This window comes from Pseudorasbora parva, chromosome 20 (assembly GCF_024679245.1).
Source record: "Pseudorasbora parva isolate DD20220531a chromosome 20, ASM2467924v1, whole genome shotgun sequence".
Lineage (NCBI taxonomy): Eukaryota > Metazoa > Chordata > Actinopteri > Cypriniformes > Gobionidae > Pseudorasbora > Pseudorasbora parva.
The window spans coordinates 35,753,328-35,766,710 of NC_090191.1; positions in this window are offsets into that span (position 1 = coordinate 35,753,328).

Consider the following 13,383-nt stretch of genomic DNA (forward strand, 5'->3'; position numbering starts at 1 on the left):
ATTACTTTTGAGGTACTACTACTAGCACTGTTTTTGCCATCCTGCTGGTCCTACTACAAGAGGATAGTTATGACCACAGAAGTTTTTTTTAAAATACATTTTTACTTATTAAATAAGATTTGGTGATCACCTATCAGCACCTCTTTCAGTAGAATGAGGTGTGTCGTTGTTGGAATTCAACAGACTTTGGAATAGAATGGCTTCCATACTTGCTGATTTAAGAAAAAATTGCAGTGGTCTCCTAATTTTTCCTCAGAGCTGTATATACTTATTTTTAATGACAATTAAATGGATTTAAAAAATGGTTAACAGTGGCTTCAACTCTGGGTGAAAAGATATTAAGTGTCGTGCAAAAGGCCAGAGTGACTCATTTTGAGTTTGTTTGAACTATCTGGCTGCGATATTACTTAGTGGGGAAAATCTGAGAAAATAAGAAGAGTGAATGAAGAGTCCCCACCCTATTTTATTAAAAGCCTTATTCTCTCCTCAAAGTCTCATAGACCTTTTTGGGGTTCTTAGTTTTTGGATCTGTTTTAGGAATTAGTTTTTTGTATTTGAGTGGCAGTAAGTAATATTGTGTGCGTGTGTGTGTGTGTGTGTGTGCTCCCATGCTATTGTCTGTCATATTGTCTCCATTTCTTCTTGAGTGTGTGATGGAGTGTTAGCGAGTGATTAGTCTGCAGTGTTGCTAAGAGACCAGTTTAAAGCATTCCACACATATTCCAATTATTCCTTCATTCCACGCTGTTAAAATCATTGACATGTGATTAGTGTCTCTTCTGAGGGTTTAACTGTTTCTGTGTTTGGGTGTTCCCACATGAAAAATTATTGAACATTTTTAATGGTAAGAAAAAGGGTGCAGGGTTTATAAATTGTTGTTGTTTGTATGTTGTGATTGTTGTTGTTTTTTGTGCATGCTTGTGTTTGTTTATATATGTTCGCTGAAGTATATCGTTTTTTGGTTTGTGAATCAATATTCAATCCATTAGAAGTAAGGGTTGTGAATCGCACCCCCCAACACCTTTCGGAGCACATAGAGAAGCTATGGGGGTTGACACAGGACAAAGATGTTGTCTGCGAGAGCAGAGAGTAGCTAGCGCTCTGTAGAGCAGTTTGTCCGTGTAGGGCTACTGTAGAAACATGATGGCACAAAATTTCACTGTAAGGGGACCCGCGGTGAAATGGCTCATTATAAGATAAAACCATAATGGTACATTAAAGTTGCAGTATGTAACTTTTTGCGCTCTAGTGGTTAAAGGACCATGCCAACTTTTTGGCGCTTATTCAAAGAATCCCAGTTAGATTAGTACATACAAACCATTCTCATCTCTGTGCATCTCCTAACTCTGTCTGACGCACCCGCTCGGTGAATAAGCTGAAGTCCCAAAAAGTCTGTATGTTTCTTAAACAGAACTGCATGCATCTTGTGGAACAACATTGCAGCCGAAGCCGCTCTCTTTTCTGTTTAATGTCATGGTGAGTCACGCAGGGACTGTGCTCCTCCACAGCGGTTCCTACTAGTCTGGTTTGAAATATTCCCAATATAAACACTTATTATAAGTGCACCATAATGATTCAGGGTAAGACAAAAATTGTTTTTTATTACAGTAATGAGAATAGGGGTATATTTGTGCTTTTATAAATGCTTTTATAATCTTATCAATTACATATAATTACACAATTACGCATTAATTACATATTAATTACACAATCTTCCCACCTAGCACTGTTAGTAATGCCCCCAGTTGCAGAAGAAAAACACATTATCTTATAAAGCAAGAAATCTGGGCTTGGGAGATTGATGAGATGAATAAATCTTTTTTTTTTTTTTAAACGTTGTTCAGCTACATGCAGAGAGAAATGTGTTGTTGTGTTTAGTGAACGGCCAGCTGAAATAAAGTGTGTCGAATGTTAATGTCTACTCAGTGAAATCAGACATATACACAACACTCCTACACAGGGCTGTATGAGTGTTTACAGCATGCCATATACAGTGTGCTGCTACACATGAAGGAACTGTGTAGTGCGTGTGTGTACCTACTTAGGTAAATTTTAGAGACAGATTTGTAACCTTCATTTGTAAAAAATAATATCAAAATAGAGAAAGTTTTGTGCCATGGGTAGGTATAGTGTAAGGGGACAGAATATACAGTTTGTTCAGTGTAAAAATCAATACGCCTATGTATACCCAGACAGATAGTGAACTAGGTGTGTGTGTGTGTGTGTGTGTGTGTGTGTGTGGTAGAGGCTACCAAGTTGTAACTCACCCTTATAAAGGTCAGCTACAGTATAGATTCAGTCATATGGCACAGTGAGAACATTTACTCTATTGGCAGCAAACTCTGTTCTATAGCTCAGAACCTCATGGCTGGGTCATAACTGTATCACACCTTTTGATAACACACTGAATAGATACTATTACAAACATTATGGAATCATTTACATAAGTTTGGTAATGTAAGCATATTTTCTTATGTGGCATCTGTAGCCTGTGTTACTGTAGATTATTCAGCAACGAGGGTGTCACGTGCCTGTCCTGTCTTGTGTGCACATGTGGGTTTTATGTTGAGCATGTTCTCCTGTCATTGTCTGATCCCTCCCCCTTATTATCTGATTAGTGTTTGATTTCTCCCACCTGTTCCCTCTTGATTTCTTCCCTTTATAAACTCCTTGTGTTTGTCAGTCATTGTCAGAACGTTGTTTTGTCTATGTCTCCAAGTTCCCTGTGATCTCTGTTGATTTGTTTCAGTTCTGTATTTTGTTATTCTTATTATGTGTTTTCCCCCTCATAGGTTTTGTTTTGAGTTTGTTTAATTTTTGTAAAATAAATCACCTTCCTTTCTGCACTTGAGTCCAAGCACCAGTTTTCCTTTGTGTTTACATGATAGAACGATCTGACCATACTATGAGGACTCGGCAGAGAAGGTCTCCCTCTGTGCCAGTTCTGGGGGTCCCTAGTCCAGTGGTCCCAGTTCGGGTTGGCCCACTTCTGGTGGTCTGTGTTCTGGTGGACTCTGTTCAGGTGGTTCTGGTGGTTCCGGTGGAACAAGTTCCGGAGGATTATGTTCCGGTGGTCCCGAGTCCAGAAACGGCTTGGTGGGCTGTGATTGGAGGATTCGTGGTGGCAGTCCTGCATGCTTGGAAGGAGCACAGGGCTTTATCCCAAGCCCCCAGTTCCGGTGGTCCCAATTCCAGTGAATTTTGCCCTGGTGGTCCCAGTTCCAGTGGTCCCGGTTCCGATGATCCCAGTTCTGTTGGATCATGTCCTGGTGGTTCCTGTTCTAGTGGATCATGTTCCAGTTGTCCCAGTTCCGGGGGACTCCGTTCCAGTGGTGCCACTCAAATATGGCCTGGAGGGCTGTGATTGGAGGATTCGTGGAGGCAGTCCTGCATGCTTGGAAGGAGCACAGGGCTTTATCCGAAGCCCCGGAGGCAGTTCCAGTGGTCCGAGTTCCCGTGGATCGTATGCCGGGGGTCCCAGTTTCTGGTGGATCGTATGCTGGTGGTCCCAGTTCCGGTGGATCGTATGCCGGTGGTCCCAGTTCCGGTGGATCGTGTCCCAGTGGTCCCAGTTCCGGTGGATTGTGTGCTGGTGGACTCTGCTGTGCCCTCAGGCATCCTGCTCTGCCCACATCCTGGGCGTCTGAGCTCTGCAAGCCACCATGGCCACCTGAACTTTTTGTTTTCCCCGTTCCTTCTTTACCCCTCCCTTGTCTGTTCCTTCCTTGTCTGTCCCTCCCGTCCCTCCTTGGTCTGTCCCTCCCGTCCCACCTTGGTCTGTCCCTCCCGTTCCGCCCTGGTCGCTCCTTCCCGTCCCTCCCTGGTCTGTCCCGCCCGTCCCTAGTGGATATAATATAGTGTTATATACTGCATATAGTTCATATAGTTTATTTGCAAATAGTTTAGTTTAGTGCATATTTATTTATATATAATTATATTATAAAAAATTTATATGCACACCCTTATTTTTATCTGCCTAATATGTAAAGTGTACGTGTCAAAGGCCAAGTAGTTTGCATCACTTGATATTACTGTTGGTTTCTGAGTGGTTTTATCATAAAACAGTTGTCAAATATCAAATGTTTAGCTACTTACATCTTATGATGCATTCTTTCACTGTTATAACTAAAGTGTTAAAGTGTTGCGTTGGATTTCGCACTAACAGTAAGCCCTACCTTCTTTATTTTGATTGGTTATTTCTATTTTAATTTGGCCAGGGGTACTTGTCTCCCTCAATGTCTGTGGTGGTTACGGCCCTGGTTTATGCTCATCTGAATTTACAGTATCACCCCACAATGTACTCAGTTGCTTAATTTTTTCATAAATAAATTACTTTATTGATTATCGACAGTGAGCAAGAAGTGCAGGAATTCCCCAGGAAAGGAATAGTTCAGCCCAATATTAACTTTTTGTCATCATGTACTCACCATAATGTTGCTTGAATCGCATCAAGTTTAAACATGTTGAAAGCTGGGTGAAAGTGAGATGTTCAGTGAATCATGGTTGTGATTGGCCTTTTCCTGTCACAAAACTATTGTATGATTTCAGAAAACGTGAGTTGTATGGACCACTTTTATGATGCCTTCATGCTGCTTTTTGGTCTTGCATGGTTGTTTACTGCATCGTGGATTTTCTGGATTGTCACTATAACAACACACATTTGTAGGACATAATGATAGTATTTTGAGATTATGTCGATTATGCCAGTTAAACCATAGAAAGCACAACTTGAAATGTCAAATGTCTCAACTGAACTGAGATGGAGACAGTGAGAGAGATTTGTGCACTCAGCATTGTGTGAATGTCTCTGGAGTCATACCGCAACTACAAACATTTGTGTCCTGGTGGCTCGAGGTCTGACTGACAGGCTTTAATCTGCATCTGTGTGTGTTTATAAAGGTTATAACGCATTTTTGGTGGGTGGCCAGGGTTCTAGTTGTAACTGGGTGGCATGCGAGTATCTGATTTCTTCAAAAGTTCACTGGAGACACACCGAGAGCTGAACACACGGGAGATATTCATCTCATTAGCCTTTGCTTTGTTGTTGTAATCATGTAGCACATTATAAATAGATCAATATAGATGGATGCAGTAACTTTGAAGGACAGTTTGTCCTTAAACTACATGTAAATGCACACACACACTAGAAAGAGCAAGGTGGCCACTATACAGATTTTTGCTTCACAATCAAAGCGGAACTGCAACAGTGTAATAAATCAGCTCAAAGTATGTGACCCATATACTGACCTGACCTCAACACTTCAGTGGCACTCTTTTACTGGCTGTTCCTGTAACTCTCGTTATCACACTTCTCAGCAGGCACAATTATGCTTTTAATCTGAAAAAAATTGTTACATTTTTACCTTATGATTAAACGATTTTCATAGTGTTTATTTTTTTTGTATATATTATTTTTAAATAACTTTTTTGGTAATCCAACTTCATTGCTTTCACATTCTGTGACCTAACCTAACTACAATCAAAATGCAACATTTTGAAATGTTTTGTGTCTATGAAACTCTCCCGAGCACAGTTGTTTTTTACAGTATGTTGTGAAAGTGAGAAACATATTTATCTTAAGTCCTTCAAACAACAGATGGTAGAGAAATGTGTCCTCATGTTGTAATGCTATATAAACTTTATTAATTTATTTACATATTTCTGGGTTTTGCCAAAATGCCAAATCTTACAGCAGCGTTAAACTTTTTGTTACAGGATCCATATTTTACTTTAGGCGTCAAGCAGGAAACCAGCAAAGGTAAAAATAAAAATAAAAAAGTCCTTAAAATCAAATCAAAGCAATTTATTAATATTAGCAGCACCCATTTGTTTTGTTGCAACAGACTTGTCTTGGTTTTACTAATGTTTCTTGAATTTAGATGTTTTTTATGCCAACAATTTGTAACACAAAACACATTGTGACCAGCATTTGTTTATCCTCGCTCCAACTGAACCCATATTTAATATAATTTGGGTCTTAGTTTCTTTAACTCTGTGTAGATTTGTTCATGGTTTTCAAGGATGATGGCATGGCATGTCACGCAATCTGTCCATGTTGGCTAATTTGACTTAGCTTCTCCCAGATGCACATTGTTTGCCCAAAAAATAAGTTCAGATTAGATGCGCAACCTTTGACATCAATAACAAAAGATATGGTAATCATTTTCTCCTCCCTTTTTTAAAAAGCTGATAAGCCTGTTTATTTTGCTATCATAATAATTATGCATCATTGATTGGTTATGTTGCAATGTTATTATTAGAATTTAGCATTGTTTTTCAAGTAATGTGTTTATAACATTTGAAGTAGAGCCTATATGTTTTTAACCATTCTGAATTCAAAATACAATGTATTGCCAAAAGTTTTGAGACACCCCTCCAAATCATTGAATTCAGGTGTTCCAATCACTTCCATGGCCACAGGTGTGTAAAATCAAGCACTAGGCATGCGGACGCTTCTGCAAACATTTGTGAAAGAATGGGTCGCTCTCAGGAGCTCAGTGAATTCAAGCGTGGTACAGTGATATGTTGCCACCTGTGCAATTCATCCATTCATGAAATTTCTTCACTACTAAATATTCCACAGTCAACTGTTAGTGGTATTATAACAAAGTAGAAGCAATTGGGAACAACAGAAACTCGGCCGTGAAGTGGTATAGGGCACATAAAATCACAAAGTAGGGTCAGTGCATGCTAACTTTTCATGCTAGCTTACATCCCCAAGAGCAATGCAAAGCGTCGGATGCAGTGGTGTAAAGCACGCCACCACTGGACTCTAGAGCAATGGAGACTTGTTCTCTGGATTGACGAATCGCGCTTCGCTGTCTGGCAATCCGATGGATGAGTCTGGGCTTGGCAGTGTCAAGTGTAAAATTTGGAGAAGGGGGGGATTATGGTGTGAGGTTGTTTTTCAGGCTTTGGGCTTGGCCCCTTATTTCCATTGAAAGGAACTCTTAATGCTGCAGCATACGAAGACATTTTGGACAATTTCATGCTCCCAAATTTGTGGTAACAGTTTGGGGATGACCCCTTCCTGTTCCAACATGACCGCTTACCAGTGCACAAAGCAAGGTCCATAAAGACATGAGCATGAGCGGTTTGGTGTGGAGGAACTTGACTGGCCTGCACAGATCTCAGATCTTGATCTCAACCCGATAGAACACCTTTGGGATGAATTAGAGTGGAGACTGCGAGGTCTTCTTATCCAACATCAGTGCATCCCATAACTTTTGGCAAATGTACTTAAGGATCATTTATATCATGTGGAGTGAAGAATCTCACCTCTAAAATTCAGATCTTGTCAAACATGCTGCATTAGAAAATAAAAATAAAATGGAAAGTTTCTGGCTAATTGAGGGCTTTTTAAAGCCTACATAAATAACAAAATAATAAAATAATTTTGTAGTAAAAATGTGTTGTGATGCTTTTAATGAGTATTTATTTTATTTTATAGTTTTATTTTAAGATTTATTTGCTCTTAAAATACAACTTTTCTCAAGTCTTTTTTTGACTGTGGTTGATGTTGGTAATTAAAATATTTAAACTGCTCATTGTCTTTTGGGTCGGTTTCTACTTTTAAAATAACTGAAAATGTTTTGTGCAAATATACACTTACGACAGGCAACACGACATTGTTTACAATGCGCATGAGTGTGTGTGAGAGCTACTTGCACCTGCTGTCGCTCTGACACATGAACTAACAGTCTTTCTGTGAAAAACTTTCCCTTTCATTGTCATATCCCTTTGTTAGCACCCTTCCTCTCACCTTACGGACCTGTGACCCTTTTGTCTGTTGTGCTTAGGGATGATGTCATCACCATGGGCCTCAGAGATGGAAAAATGACAGGGCTATGCAGGGGGCCGAGAGTTTCTGGCTGTAACGTGACCCTGCAGATGCTTCAGTCATGCCTGCTATGATAGGCCTCTGCATGGGCCTCAACCCCCTCCTCCAGGGTCTGGATGGCCCGATCACCACTGCCGGGGATTTGGCCGGGAAGATGTAGGTTGACCAAACAACACTGAGGTGAGTTATAACCTCTGGCAGACCATCACAGTGACTGTGTGTGTGTGTGTGTGTGTGTGTGTGTGTGGGGTGGGGGTTAAATTGGCCTGATTTTATATCTTAATATATCTTACATCGTATATCTTAAATGCTATGAGAGAGAGAAGAGGGTGAAAGAGTAACAGAGAGGGACAGAAATAGGGGGAAGAAGAGAGAGGGAATGTGTATGTCACTGAGGTTACCCTCAGCAGCAGAAGACAATTAAAACACAAACTAAAAATGAACTTACAGGGGTCACAACCCAATTTTAAGAGTTGGTATTAGCTGTACGAAGAGAACCGAAGTCGATAATTGTGCATTATTGACTCAACTGTAGCTCAAGGCGCACTCATCATAATGTATGCTGCAAAAAGTTATTTCTCTGTATTTTGACTAACAGTACATGTATTTAAACATTCTTAATTCAAGATACATTTACTTGAGAAGCTGAATTACTTAACCTGTTAAGTCTTGTCAAAAGAAAAAAATTCAAAAGGGAAAACTAGTTTTATTTATTTTTACCCCATTGGAAGATAAACAAAGTTCTGTCGTGAAATTCTAGATGGAGCAGACCGTCAGGTCCTTAACTCAATCTGATAAAAATCACATCATTCACCAGATAGCACAGTTGATTGGTTCCTGCTATATCAGTAGCCAATGAGCTTGCTGCTCAGCTATCAAATACTTGGTCAGCAGCGCCCTTTCAGAAACCCTCCACTTCCTCAGCTCCACCTGTATAGATCTGCTATGGGTAATTTGTGTATGCTAAATTGTACAGTATTTACTTTCTTCACAGCAGCTTGTTGTGTATATGCATTTATACGCCGTAGCAAGTCCTGTAGTTGCTCTGCAGCATAAACAAATAACCAGGAGCAGCAGCAGTGAAACAGATTTATTTCTTCAAGAACATATCAACATTGCCATATCCATTACAATGCCAAACACTCAGAGATTCGTCACGGCAGATATGTATTGTTTTAGGCATACGGACTTAATAAAAAAAAAAAAAAATTAATCTGAACAAATAAATCTGATTCACCGTCTTATTTCATTGCCTTTGAAGTAAATGTCTCTTGACATTGTACTGAAAAACAAAACAAAAAATATTGTTTTGTACTGCATTTGCAGTGTATTCTTGCAGTGTAACTCTCTTATGTTCTGGAAATTGCAGGAAATATCCGTGAAAGTGAAAGCAGCCCAAACTAGTTTTTAATAAAAATGCAATCTTTAAAGTCTTAATATTTACTATAAACTATTGGCACTACTATATGTTACTATTGGTAACATCTGTCCCTGATGTGTGCATCTGAACCACCCTTCATGTGTGCATTAACTATTAGATATTGTGTTCAATTTCATTACGCACATGCATTTTTACCACATATAAATCCAATCTGTTTTTTTTGTTTGTTCAGTCTGCAGAATACATCAGGGCGATCTGTTGCTGCTGTGGAAGGATTGCCTCTTCTCATTCTTTCATGGTTTCTCTCCCTTACAGATCTGATTTTCTATTTATAGCTGTGGCATCTCCACGTAGTGCCGGAGCAGTGAGAGCTTTCCACTCAGGCAAATATGGCTCTGACATTTTTCCCAACAGCAGGCCAACACTCACTTCCAGCTTTAAACACACTCTCATATTCAGTATTTTTAAAACCCCATGATTTTCTAGAATATTTATTTTTTTCTGCTTTAATACTCTGAATTTTTTTTTGTTGATTACTTTAACAAACTTTTTACTTAGAAATTGCTAGTGAATTTCACAAATGATTACAAAGAAACTATGAAGTAACTTATGAAATACTTTTTTTTTTTTTTAGTGTAGTGTAGTGTAGTGTAGTGTAGTGTAGTGTAGTGTAGTGTAGTGTAGTGAATTTGTATTACTTTTTTTGTATTACTCATATAGAGCTTTAAACAAACCCCTAACTATAAAACTTTTCTTCGATTAACATTTATGCAATGGACATGGACTGAAGGCAACCCAAGCCAGATCTACAGACTAAAATATAAAAAATGCTGACTTTTTGAAAAGTAAGTAATAACCTCATAACCACGTAGCTGCACCCTAGCAACTAATACAATTTACTAATAACTTCAGAAAACCCTGCAATATGGTGGCAAGTTGCATCATGCAGCCTATCCAGAATTAAGCAATTATTTTTTCAGCTAATGAGTTGCGAAAGAATTCCAACTGTGAACTTGTGTCCAAAACATGTTTCTCTGTAGTATTACACCATCTATGATTTGGCATTTGCCACTATGATATAATTGTGTGTGTGTGTGTGTGTGTGTGTGTGTGTGTGTGTGTGTGTGTGTGTGTGTGTGTGTGTGTGTGTGTGTGTGTGTGTGTGTGTGTGTGTGTGTGTGTGTGCACGTAACACATGCGCACTGACAGAAAATAGAACAAAAATGGCAAATGAAAAGAAGAGTTCTTAGAAAGAGTCACTGCTCCCAGTTTCCCTGGTTGCTTTAAAGAAGTATGCCTTAGTCTTCCTGTGGAAAAGCCTATGCATACAAATGTACTTTGCTGTCCCTAAATAGAAATATATGTAATTGTAGCTGTCACAGAGATGACATATTTCCCACCGTTTTAAAGAGATCCAGAGAATATATCATCTTTTGAGCAAGAGTCTGTCCTCCTTTCACATACATGATTTTAAGAATGTTTTCCTGCAGGATAAAGTAATGCTAGCTTTGGCTTTTTGTTTTTGTTGGATTAGGTTAATTCAAAAGCCCAAATAACTGAACGACCCTCCATAAATCCTTGGTTTGGTCATCCCAACTGATATGGATATTTAATTTCTTTGAGATGTCATGTGATTTAGAAGAACACATTACACTTACCTAATTGCACAAATGGCCCAAATTACCCAATTTTTGATAATTTTGATGGATGAGAGCAAATTCAAGGTTTGACGCCAAATGAGCCATTTAGCTTGAAAAAGAAGTCAACTAGATCTTGATGGTGTACATTTTTGGATACCTAAAGGTGTTTGGAATGATCAATTTTGTTTTTCTTGGTCTCCAAATCAAGTCCACGGCCTGTATGAGCTGAGCTGCTCCCTTAGAAACATCACTTCCAGAATGCCTTTGGTCAAATGTCTAGAAGAATAATGAGTTGCTTTTGTGGGACAAATATTAATTAAAAAAAATCAGTGATGACCAGGCTGAAGCCCAGAATGCTAGCACAACATTCTGGACTATTTTAGACCATTTCCCCTCTTAGTTGCAACACAATGACACTTTAGGAAGGCAAACTAAGGGAAACTGCACATGTGTCAGGATGTCCCTGGTCACAGCAAGGTTTCTACATGACAGATGCCATACTGGCATAACTGTCAACAAAATTTGGCCCACTATTTAGAGTGAAACTTAGCACAAATCACATTGCATGAGTCTGTATGTCTGTCTTTTCCAACCTGGCATTCTCTGTATGCTTCAACTGAACATCAACAGGTGTCAGACACCCCAATACCTGAGAATAGGTGAAGAAACGGATCAGATCAGTACTGATCTCATTAGACTCATGCACACCGAGGCTGTGTGTTCAGTGTAATGGCAATAATGGATTTCAAACAAGCTGCATTTAGAAAAACACTGAGCCATTAAGGCCAGAGGGCCTGGCACAGCAAATATTTGGCCATGGATGAAGGTAGCGGTCATGTGATTGGTTTTCTGGCACTCAGATTTTCCACATGTAACAATTACTGCAGAGCAGCATGTCACGCGGACCTGTAGTTACGCCAAATTAAATGCTCTGCGCTGGCCTGCGAAACCTATTGTAATCGTGCACATACTTAGGTGTGCTTCTCATTTGCTTATGCAGTGATATTTGATAATAGTACGAAGCTGAGTTTAAATAGTTATTATTGTCATAATCACTGATTATAGGCTTATATGCAAACATACTGATGTCAAAACTTTTGTATGAAATGAAAATGAGAAAATAAAAGCAAGTGCACATGCTCAGACATGTTTCTCAGTGGCGCTTAAAGGGGGCATCACAATTTCATTTTAGATGTGTATTAAGAGAATCAAAACTTATACATATCTATATTTTGCCACTGTTTTTTGCAAACAGTTGGGTGATTATCAATTTGCTATGTGGTTGCTTTCTGGTCCAATTCATGTTCAGTCTCTGAGTCTATAGGATTTTTGGAGTACATTTGCAAGAAAAGACTACGCCAGTCTTTCTACTTAAAAATTTCATGTTAAAATCAGTATGTAATTTGTAAAATGCACTAGCAAATTCTGAGTGAAAATGGTTCAGTGTGAATCCTATGCCATTTTTGCATGGCTGTCTTCAATGAGCCACAAAATTGGAGGCATCGATTATGTCCAAAGTAAAAAAAAAAAACATAGGCCTTTGAGCAATAGTAAGAATGACGTTTGCCTTCGCAAACACTACTAAATGTTATGCCACAGATGCACCGACAATGGTAGTACAGCGTGGCATCCAACTTCTGATTGGTTGGGGTGTTTGGTAAGGGTATCCAAGTATGCTCATATCTGCCTGATCGTCACGTATACGAATGCCCCATTTTAACAAACCCTCCCCCTATGGCTGATGACCTACGGTATCCTAAACATAGCAAGGACATTGGACAGAAGCGCCCCTGAAGTTTCTAGGAAACGTGTGTTACTATCTTAAAATCAATACAGTAATCTGATAACACACCACTGGGTGGAAATCCTGCTTGGATAAAACAGCAACTTAAGTTCGCATTTAGAGTTTAATGCTAATGGATAGTTCAGCCGTGGTGATAAGACATGGCCAGATGCAGTTGAACATGGTGGAAGTGACTGTAGCTTATCCTGATTTGTTCAAATCTGTTAAGCTGACTCATGCGGTTGTGCTCAGATGATCTCAGGCCAACGCTCTGGCACAAAGACCTGGAGACGTTCATCAGGGCTTAGAGAATGCAACATAGAGAAGTCCCACTGTCTTTAGGGATGGTCTCTGGCAAAGTAACATCGCCCTCCTGTGGCAAGATGCCAAAAGATGCCCACATTAAACCCAAACTTTGCCACTTTAATTTTTTTATGCTCATCAAGGCTGCGTTTATTTGATCAAAAATACAGTAAACATTATTTATTTGTTAAATGTATTAAAGTAATTCATTCCTGTGATGCTAAGCTGACTTTTCAGCATCATTACTCCAACTTCCAGTGTCACATGATCCTTCAAAAAAATGCTGATATGGTTCTAATATGATCTAATATTTATATTATTATCAGGGTTGAAAATAGCTGTGCTGCTTAATATTTTTGTGTAAAGCATGATCTTATCGAGATTATTTGGTGCATAGAAAGCTGCATTATTGAAATATGAATATTTTGTAACATTA